Source organism: Capsicum annuum, chromosome 8, assembly GCF_002878395.1.
Source record: "Capsicum annuum cultivar UCD-10X-F1 chromosome 8, UCD10Xv1.1, whole genome shotgun sequence".
Taxonomy (NCBI): Eukaryota; Viridiplantae; Streptophyta; class Magnoliopsida; order Solanales; family Solanaceae; genus Capsicum; species Capsicum annuum.
The window spans coordinates 97,327,347-97,338,382 of record NC_061118.1 but is presented as its reverse complement, the minus strand read 5'-3'; positions in this window follow the sequence as shown (position 1 = coordinate 97,338,382).

Here is an 11,036-nt window from a genome sequence, read left to right as displayed (position 1 = left end):
GACATATAAAGGATACTTGATGAAGATTTTCCCTTATAGGCCTAGTAAGTATTGATAAGCCCTTATAGTGTGATTTAGACTACCTAACCTAATTCCAACTTACAGTTAATCTTGCATAAGTGAACTTTAGCATTATTAGAATTTAAGAGTGGCATTTGAAGATTGAACTATGTAATTCTTTAGTGACCTATATAATTGAGAAACATCTAAGTTATGTTATTGATGTTATAATGGTTAACCCAAGTTATCGGATATGCATGTGGTCGATGGTTGAATAATGTTTATACTTTATTGACTATCCTGTTTTCATGATATGGATAGCCTTGGAAAGTCTTGCAAATTGTACCTATAATTAAACTATTGTTTGTCTTATTGATGAGTTCACTAAGTGTACCTCTAATTATCTTACCACTCTTGCTATAACCCATGCCTAATGATTAAGCTAATGTTTATATGAAGGATTTTCATTTGGGGCTAGTTTTGTGAAAAGTTGGAGTGAAAAAGGCATCAAGAGAGTATTCGCTTGACTTATAATTGACTTGCTAATAAACACGTTAACCTTGAAAAGTGGTGATTGCATATATCAGTTAGATACTCATGCTCATTCATCTACTTATATTATGTATTGATAATTAGTAAAGTATGATGTTATGTGTTACCTTACACTACTTATACTCTATCATTAAGGGTTGTATATGATTCTTGATTGGACTACATATGTATGACTATATTGTTTTGTTGGAGGATGTGTTAATGTTATGATGATGTCTGGTGAATCGGAAGGATATAATGATGTTATGATGATGCCCAGTGAATTGGGAGGATATAATGATGTTACGATGATACCTATTAAATTTAGAGGATGTAATATTGTTATGATAATGCTCGGTGAATCGGGAGGATATAATGATGTTATGATAATACGCAGTGAATTCAAAGAATATAATAATATTATAATGATGCCCGGTGAATCCATAGGATATAATGATGTTATGATAATGCCCGATGTATCCATAGGATATAATGATGTTATGATGATGCTCGGTGAATTTGCAAGAGGTAATGATGTATAATAATTCTCGAAGAATTCGGAAGAGGTAAAGATGTTATGATGATGTTATTTTTGGTGAGTATATATGACTACATGGATGTATATAAGCTTATGACTTACGTGGCTAAACCCATTTGTGTACTTGGGATAAGATAACTTCTTTGGTAAATTGCTATCCATTTTTTACCAGTAATCAGTAGATTAAAGGTGTGACCCTTGTTAACTCTAATTAGTAACTAGAAGTATATTATTCCAAGTATTGGGTAGTGGCTAATTGATATGTTCAATCTTACGTAGAACCAATGGCTCACCTAGTAAATCTACTTGACTTGGATAATTGGTAAGTTATAAAATATTTCCTAGTAAAGTGGCTTACGTGATAACTAGTTGTCTCTAATAAATGATTATGACTTGTAGGCTAGAATCCTAGTGAACTAGTTGGTGGTCATTACTTAGCTAGAATATAGAAACTAGTCCTTAGGGTTGTGACATGCTCAATGATAATAGACCAGGTATTGTAAGATGAGTGGTTAAGTTTCTATCTTATAGGTGATGTCCTGGTGTCATAATTGATGACTTATATAGTTAGGAGGCTAACTAGAAGAAGGGTGAATAAATAATAGTGTTGGTAACTTTTATCTTGTCTTTATGTGATGACTAGTAAACTATAAGGCTTGAAAAAGGATAGCTAATATAGACTAGGAATGGAGTTAATAATGATTTAGAGATTAAATAACTATAACCATGTGATGGTGATATCAACTTTATTGTATCAAATTGCGGTATTGATGATGATTGTAAACCTTGGTAAAAGGCCATGGCGGGAATGTACAACCTACGACTTTGGTGACTTTCTTGTGTAGTTGTGCCTTGGCATGATGATGAATTTATCTTTTGGTGTACTCTCCAGTGGTATGGGACGTATTGACAAGTTCTTTATTTGTTTTCCATTGGTGTACTTCCCAGTGATGTGCAATGTCGTGGTAAGTTCTTTTTCTTTATACCCTAATAATGGTAGCTTTATTGATTATGCTAATTACATGATTGTTATTATATACATGTGGCTTTACGCTTCCAAAAAGATTACTAATGTTGCATAAAAGTTATGGTATAGGTGGATATGCAATGTTGTACTATTGTTCTAGTTGATTAGTTATTTAGATAGTGATATCGAAGAAAATTTAGGTTCTATTCTGCACCTTAACTTTAAGTTATTGTCTTACTACATTATCCTTATATTATAATTTAGCTCAGTCGACCGATGAGGCCTATTGAGTACCTGTGTTTTGGTACTCATACTACACTTATGTACCTTTATAGTGCAGACTTGAGTTTTAGTTGCTGTCATTAAGTCAAGATCATGTAGTGTTGAACATCAAGAGATAGGGTGAGGTCGTTGAGTTTGTATTTCCCTTTTTTCCTTCTATCCCTATTCTGTATTTTGTATTTGAGACGAACGTATGAGACTATTTATGACTATTAGTCATTGAGTTGTAATTTCTATTTTGGAATGTAGAGATGCTCTTATACTAACACTATTAGGTCATGGGATTGGTATTTAAATGTCAATTGTTCCTTTGTGGAATGTCATTGTTATATTTTGTTGTCCTATAGGGTCTGCGTTGGACATTTCTAACAAAGTAACCCATTGCATTATCTTTAGGTTATGGTGTTGTCCTACCTACTGGTGTATTATGGTAGGTGCCATCATGACTCAAAAATTGAGTCGTGACACAAGACTAACACCCTAGTTGCATTCATGGACTTGATGAATATGGTCTTTTATTAGTTTCTGGATTTTTTTGTCACTGTATTTATAGATGATATTTTTCTTTACTCTAACAGTGAGGTGGATCATGCCAATCACCTTTTTATTGTGTTTCAAACCTTGAAAGACTAGTATTTATTTGCTAAGTTCTCTAAGTATGAGTTTTTGTTTAACATTGTTACTTTTTAGGTTTTATCATATCAAGTTAGGGGATCATGGTGGATCCACATAAGGTTGAAGTGATTAAGAAATAAAATAGACCTACTACCCCAACCAATATCTAGAGCTTCTTCAGTCTAGCCTATTACTACAGGAGATTTATGGAAAACTTTTCTTCTTTACCTAACCTATTAACTAAGTTAACATAGAAAAAGAAGAAGCTTTTATGGTCTGATGCTTGTGATAGTAGTTTTGAGAAGCTGAAGGATAAGCTGACTTCGGTTACTGTCTTGACTTTGCCTGAAGTCACTAATGGTGTTGGGGTCTATTGTGATGCATCCCTGTTAGGGCTTGGTAGCATTTTGATATAGCATGACAAGGTAGTGGCTTATGCCTCTAGATAGTTGAAGGTACATGAGAAGAATTATCAAACTTATGACTTGGAGTTTTTTGTTATGGTGTTCGCATTGAAAATCTGGCATCAATATTTTTATGGAGTGCATGTGGATATCTTTTCTAATAATAAGAGCCTACAATATGTTTTCACTTAGAAAGAGCTAAATCTGAGGCAAAAGAGATGGCTAGAGATACTCAAGAATTATGTTATGAGTATTCACCACCATCTAGGTAAAGCTAATGTGTTTGTTGATAATCTACGTAGGTTATCCATGGGTATTCTAGATCACATGGATTAGTACAATTGGGAATTGGAGAAGGACATTCATTGTTTGGATAATGTTGGAGTTCATCTTTTGGACTCAAATTATGGTGGTGTGTTTGGGAAAATGGTGGCGTGGTCATCTGTTGGTACAAAAATAAAGGAGAACCAGGTATTAGATCATGTGTTAAAAGATATAAAGGAAGATGTCTTCAAGATTGTGGATGATTGTATATTGAGTTTCCAAGGGAGGTTATTTGTTCTCGATGATGAAGGATTGCGACAGAGGACTTTGGTTGAAGCTCATGAGTCCTGTTATGCCATTCATCCTTATTCTACAAAGTTGTAACATGATCTTAAGGAGATTTATTAGTGGAACAATTTGACGAGAGATGTGTCCAATTTTGTGGCTAAATTCATGGTGTGTCTACAAGTGAACGTTGAGCACTTGAGGCCCAAAGGTTTGTATCATAAATTGAGTTTCCTGTGTGGAAGTGGGTATTAGTTAATATAGATTACGTTACCGGTCATCCTCAGTCTCAAAATTGGTTTGTTTTGATCTTGGTCATCATGGATAGGATGACTAAGTCTTGTCACTACTTGGAAGTGAGGAAAAAATTTTAGCACAGGATTATGAAAATTGTACATTGAGGAAATTCTAATGTTGCATGGGGCGCCCATTTCAATCATGTAGATCGTGGTGCTCAGTTTTTATTAGACTTTTGTCACTCGATTCAAAGGGGTTTGGGGACTAAGGTGAGCCTTTGTACTGCTTTCAACTTGTAGTTAGAGGAGCAAAAAGACAATTCAAACATTGGAAGATATTCTTTGAGCTTAGGTCATTGACTATGGTTGTAGTTGGGTTGATAATTTACCTCTTATAGAGTTTTTATATAATAATAACTACCAGTCTAGTATTGGAATAGTTTTATTTTAGGTTTTGTAGGGTAGGAGGTGTAGGTGTCTTATTAGGGGGTTTAAAGTTTGTGAGACAGGGTTGTTTGGCCTGAATTTGGATCACTAAGCCATGGAGATGATGAAGGTGATTTGGGATAGACTTAAAGCCGCTCAAAAGCACCAAAAGTTTTATATAGATGTAAGGCAAAAGAAGTTAGAGTTTAAGGAATGAGATTGGGTGTTCTTAATGGTATCTACCATTAAGGGAGTAATGCAGTTTGGGAAGAAAGATAAGCACAATCCCTGGTATGTCAGCTCATACTTAGTCTTGAAAAGGGTTGTTAATGTTGCCCGCTAGTTTGAGCTTCTTTCAGCTGTTGTTCCATGTGTCAATGTTGAGGTAGTGTGTGGGTGATCCATACCTGATTGTGCCTATCAAGGATATTGGTATTTTAGATTCCTAGTCTTATGAGGAACTCCTGATTGAATTCTTCTATTGGCAAGTCTGTCGGTTACAAACTAAGAAGGTAGGTTCAGTAAAGGTTTTATGGAGGAACCACAAGGTTGAAAAGACTAGTTGGGAAGCTGACGAGAACATGAATTCCAAGTATCCGTTCTTATTACCTACTCTAAAAATTCGTGGTTTAGGTATGTATTGATCTTAACATATTTGTTAAAGGGTAATTGTAAATTCCTTGGTATTCTTTTTTTCTTTCTTAAGGGTAAGAGTAGTAATGTTTGAGGTTTTAATCTTACCTGTAAATGCCTTGTCCCATCATTCGAGAAATAATGATATAAGGGTGAGGAAGATTTAAAAAACCCTAGATTTTTGGCCCTTGAAAATTTCGTAGGGTGTCTTGACATGTCGGGTGAACCTAGTCGTAAAGTGACTTGTGTGTGGTGTAAATTTTCTATCTTGGGTACGATTTGAGGAAATGAGTCAAAAAGGGTCATGATAAATCACTAGGAGGAGACATAACAAAATATTGTAAGTTTGTGGCTTGATTATTCTAATATTACAAGTGGCTCACTAAGAGCCGTAAGGATATGTTATGAATCGTGAGATGAAATCAAAGGATATCCAGTGTTCAACCTAATTAAGTTCTGTGTAACTACAACTTAGCCTTACTAGTCGTATAGTCTTGTTACGAGTAATCTTACTGAGTCATAAGGTTGACAGTTTATAGGGATCTTGGTCATTGTCTTGGTTACGATTTGCAGTTACTAGTCATAAGGAGGGATTATAAGTCTATGGTTTTCTCGTAGTCAAAGGCAACATTTTTTCTAGATTTTATTTTAAGGCATTCTAGATATTTCCCCTTTTGCCTAACTTGAATCATAGGTCTTATAACCTATTTAGGTTATCTTTATCACTCATAAACACATCAAATAGACTCTCAAACACTCTCAAATCCTCAAGGTCAAGAACATTTAGTGTTTCCAAGATATTAATCAATTAAGGCTTCCAAGGGTGATTTTTCTTCATACAACTTGGTGTTTAAGGCATGTTACTCATCCCGCATTGTAAACTTTTTCAATGCATGTGATTTAAATTATCATTCTAGAGATATTGATGTCGGATTTTTCACTCTAGTTTAAAGGTTGTTAATATAATTTGTTTAAATGTTTCTTCCTTGATATTTATGAAACAATTGTGCTTAAAATAATGGTTGGTAAATGAATTTGGGTGCGTGGCAATGGTTATGGAAATAGTGCTTCAATGGAATCCCTAAATTAATTGTTTTTGTATGGAAATTGGTAATATACTTAACCCACTTACATTATTGATTTTGATTTATGCATTTTCACTTGGCTTGGCTTGTTTCTTGAAACTAATGCATGGTATAAATGGTTATATAGTTAAGGATGGTTAAAAAAACCTTATGGGGTACAACTGAATCCCCAAGTGATTTTTATAATGAAGTTTGCAGGGTACATTGGAATACCCTAAGAGTTGGCTAATATATCTCCTGCAAGCTATAATCGGTATGAAGATACCAATTAATAATGTCTTAATAATTGACTCCTGGGATTGTGGTTTTGTTATGTCTTAAATATTTCAATTCGGCAATAATAGGGGTTGTGATAGCTAGCTGTGAAGGTGTGACTTTGATAAACAGACACTGGAAACTCAAGTTTAGCGACATAAGAGTTGATCTTGATAACCATGCACTTGGGGGGTACAAGGGTGTAATGCCCTGAGTCTACACCCCGGACGTCACACGGTGCTTACAAACTTGAAGGACCATAAGCTAACCCTTGACTAGTACCTACTGTGAACACTGAATAATAATACTGAAATCATATGCGAAAGATAGGCTGAAAATGCCATAAGGTTCATAAACTAAAAAGAAATACTGAATACTTATAATAATACTGGAAATACTGAACATCTTTCTGAAGTAATCCAATCTGAAATCCATAAACAGTCTGAATGTGGGGTTGATGGGACAAGTATCCAACTAACCTCGACTACTGAACATAATAAATCTGCTAAAATGCTAAGATAAAATAATGTCCTCGATGGATAAGGATTCACTAATGAATCTGCCACTGATATCCTGAGTTGCTAAGTACTAGTATCTGAACCTATGATATAAGACAACATAGTGCAAAAGCGAGAGTATGTGTCAGTACATGGAATGTACTGGTATGCTAAGTGAGGTAAGGCTAATATACATGGGTTCATATGCTTGAGATGAGAACAGACTGAATGAACATCATGAAGTAACTAGATAAGTGTACATGCAAAACTGTAAATGCTGAACATACTGAACATGCAATACTATACATGTAGAAATACATCATGTATTTGAGATTATAATAAAACTTAGTACTCAATTAAGATGGTTCAGTAACTGATAACTGATAGCCATGGTTCTGTAGAACTGTCTGAGTTCTTCACTGAATACTAAGACTGATACGGTAACAGTGGGAGTGTTCATCTAACCGAAATACCCCGATATAGACTGAGTTGGGTTAAAACTTGTGACCCCAATTGAAAGGGCATTAGCACCTTGCCAATGGATACTAATAATGTTGGGTCAACCCTAATATAACAGGAAGACTCATGAAATATATGATGGCGTCAACCTAAGTCTGGCAGGAGGATGACGTTAGCTACGTGGTTCTATAACGCAGGGACAACAACTAAGGGTCAAACCCTTTGCTGGAAGGAATGCCCCCATACTTGGGTTCGCTTGGTGCTAAATCGTACTCCCAACTGAATTGACACTGAACTGATCACTACATTGTACTAGGCTTGACTGAACTGACATTGCTCGTATAGACTGATTGAGATGGACTGAGTTTACTAAATTCTATTACTGACTGAGTACTACTGTCTTGACCATTACTGGGACTATTCTCTAACTACTGCAACTAAGTAAATAGCTAGATTTCTTATAATAAATACCCCCATGACTCGATAGCATCTATAATAAAACATAACAAATCTTGAAAGAATAACAATAGTCAATTGTTCACAATTTAATCACTAGGACATTTTTTTAAACACTTGGAGGTCATGAAATTGTACATGAATGAGAACACATGATAACATATCGTGAATACACTATTCTATTCAGATGGACATTCTATCAAAGACTTGGGAAGCATATTTAATGCACATAGTAATGAACAACACATAAGCATCATGAATACAATATAAACTTGCAAATTCAAGGGTTTTACCAAGAGAATTGCATCAAACAATATGCATGCTATCTTATGTTCATGAAACTTATAATTAAATGTTGATTTGAAACCCATAAGACAACACAAACATGAGCATGATTCAATTCATATCATGGGAATTATATTTCATATTTTGAAAAGGGTTCTTGAACTCCAAGGGTGGAAGAAAACCCAAGGATGAACACCTAACATACCTTGGTTGTTGATTTCGTGAAGATTGGTTGGAATTTCTTGAAACTTGGACCTGAACTTGAAAAAACTAGGGCTTTCTTCTGAAGAGGATTTTTTGAATAATGAATGTAATTTGCCCTTTTGGGAGTTTAATCTCTTGTTTTAGCTGAATTGGGTGAGGGGAAAAGGAACTAATTACCCTTGGAAAGTTGGAGTTTAAGTGAGAAAACTGTGCCTAATGATGTGATACCCAAAGCATCATGTCAACGGTGTCGATGTGATTGCCGACTGCCACGTCGATGGTGTCGACCCGATTGCCGACGCACCGAATCGATGCTGTCGATGTGATTACTGACGTGTAGATGCACTTTTTTGGGCATCTAAACATTACTTTAACGATGTTGAAAAATTCTGAAACCCACCCAATATGACCTATTGACATCCCTGATCATGAATCAATTTAAAAGTAAGATCATCCAATTAAGATGGCTAAAATGCTTCTAAGTCTTAACACATAGCTGAATTTTTCTATTTCTGGGACCTCTTTTGGCATGCTATATAGGACTGAAATGACTAGGACTTTGTGGGGTCTTACAATATCTCCCTCTTGGGAACATTCGCCCTCGGATGAGACTAACTAAACTGAGAGGAACTAAGGAGAAGTATTCACGCAGACATGCATCACTAAAGTGTTACTGAATTCTTAAGACATGACAAATGACTGAACTGTATCATGAATGCATTAATGACATGAGAATGTTATGCAGCTATAACTAAGCATAGAATAGAGTAAATCTAAGAAAGATTGTTACATTAGGCTGAGTGTGAGATTGCGGGAATAGGAGAGGATACTTTGTTCGCATGTATGCCTATGCTTCCCAAGTAGTTCCCTTAATGGACTGATTCTTCCAAAGAACTTTGATCAAAGTAACTTCTTTGTTGCTTAGTTCGCAAATCTGATGATCAAGGATTTCGACTGGGACTTCCTCATAATAGAGGTTGTTCTGAACTACACTCTATATAAGGACTACAACTTATGGGTCGCCAATACACTTCTTTATCAAGGAGACATACACTGATGCACAGATGCAAAGTATCAGGTAAATCAAGCACCTAAGCTACCTTTTTGAAATAACTCAAGATTTTGTAAGGACCAACATATCGGGGACTAAGTTTCCCCTCTTACCAAACCTCTTCACCCCCTTCATAGAAAAGATTTTCAAATACACATAATCACCAATCACAAATTCAAGATCTTTCATTCTCACATCTGCAAAAGATTTTTGTCGGCTCTGAGCTGCCTTAAGCCTCTCTCTGATTAACTGCACTTTTTCTAAAGCATTAAACACGAAGTCAGGCCCCACTACTGCAACCTCACCTACCTCAAAGCAAACAATGGGATATTTATATCTCCTCCCATAAAGGGCCTCAAACGGAGCCATCTGAATATTGGAATGACAGTTGTTACAATACTTGAACTCAATCAAAGGGAAGTGGTCATCCCAACTACCCTTAAAGTCAACTACAAATGCAATCAACATATCTTTAAGGGTCTGAATAGTCACTTCTTCTTGACCATCTTTCTGATGGTGGAAGGCTGTACTGAGGTTAACACGGGTACCAAGACCCTTCTAAAAAGCAGTCCATAAATAAGAGGTGGAGTGCGTACCTCTACCTGAAATGATGGACAATGGGACATTGTACAACCTAACCAACTCACTAATATAGAGACTGGCATAGTTTTCAGCTGAAAAAGAGGTATGAGCTGTCAAGAAATAGGAAGACTTCGTAATCCGATCTATAATGACCCAAGTCAAATTATGCTGATGACGAGTACAAGGAAAGCCCATCACAAAGTCCATATTCACTTCCTCCCACTTCCAAATAGGAATAATAAACTCCTGTATCGACCCACTAAGCTTCTAATGTTCAATCTTAACCTTCTAACACTTGGAGCACTTAGCTACAAACTCTAAAATATCTCTCTTAATCCCACTCCACCAATAGACTTCGTACATATCATAGCACATCTTAGTGGCCCCTTGAGGAATAAAGTAACGCACACCATGCGCTTCTGTAAGAATCCGATGTATCACGCCATCCACACATGACACACATAATCTACTCTAATAATGCGACACACCATCTCCCCCTTAGGAGAAAACCTCTACCTTCTGGTCTCTGACTGACTCTTTCAGCTTAACCAAACTAGGATCCCTTTCCTACTTTTCTTTTACTTTGGAAACAAAAGATGATTCTAAACTATTCTGCACCCAAACACTACCCTCAGTCGAGTCAACTAAATGAATATCTAGTCTGGCAAGCTGATGAACTTGCTAAGCTAACTTCTTCTTACCATATTAAACATAAGCAACAATACGCATGGACAACCTACTGAGAGCATCTTCCACTATATTGGCCTTTCTCGGGTGACAAAGAACACTCATGTCATAATCTTTCAACAACTCTAACCACTTTTTCTTATGCAAGTTTAGGTCATTCTAGGAAAATACATACTGCAGTCTTTGTTGTCTGTGAACACAGCAACACACACCCCATACAAATCATGCCCCAAATCTTTAAGGCAAACACAACTACTACTAATTAAATATCATGGGTGGGATAATTATTTTCAT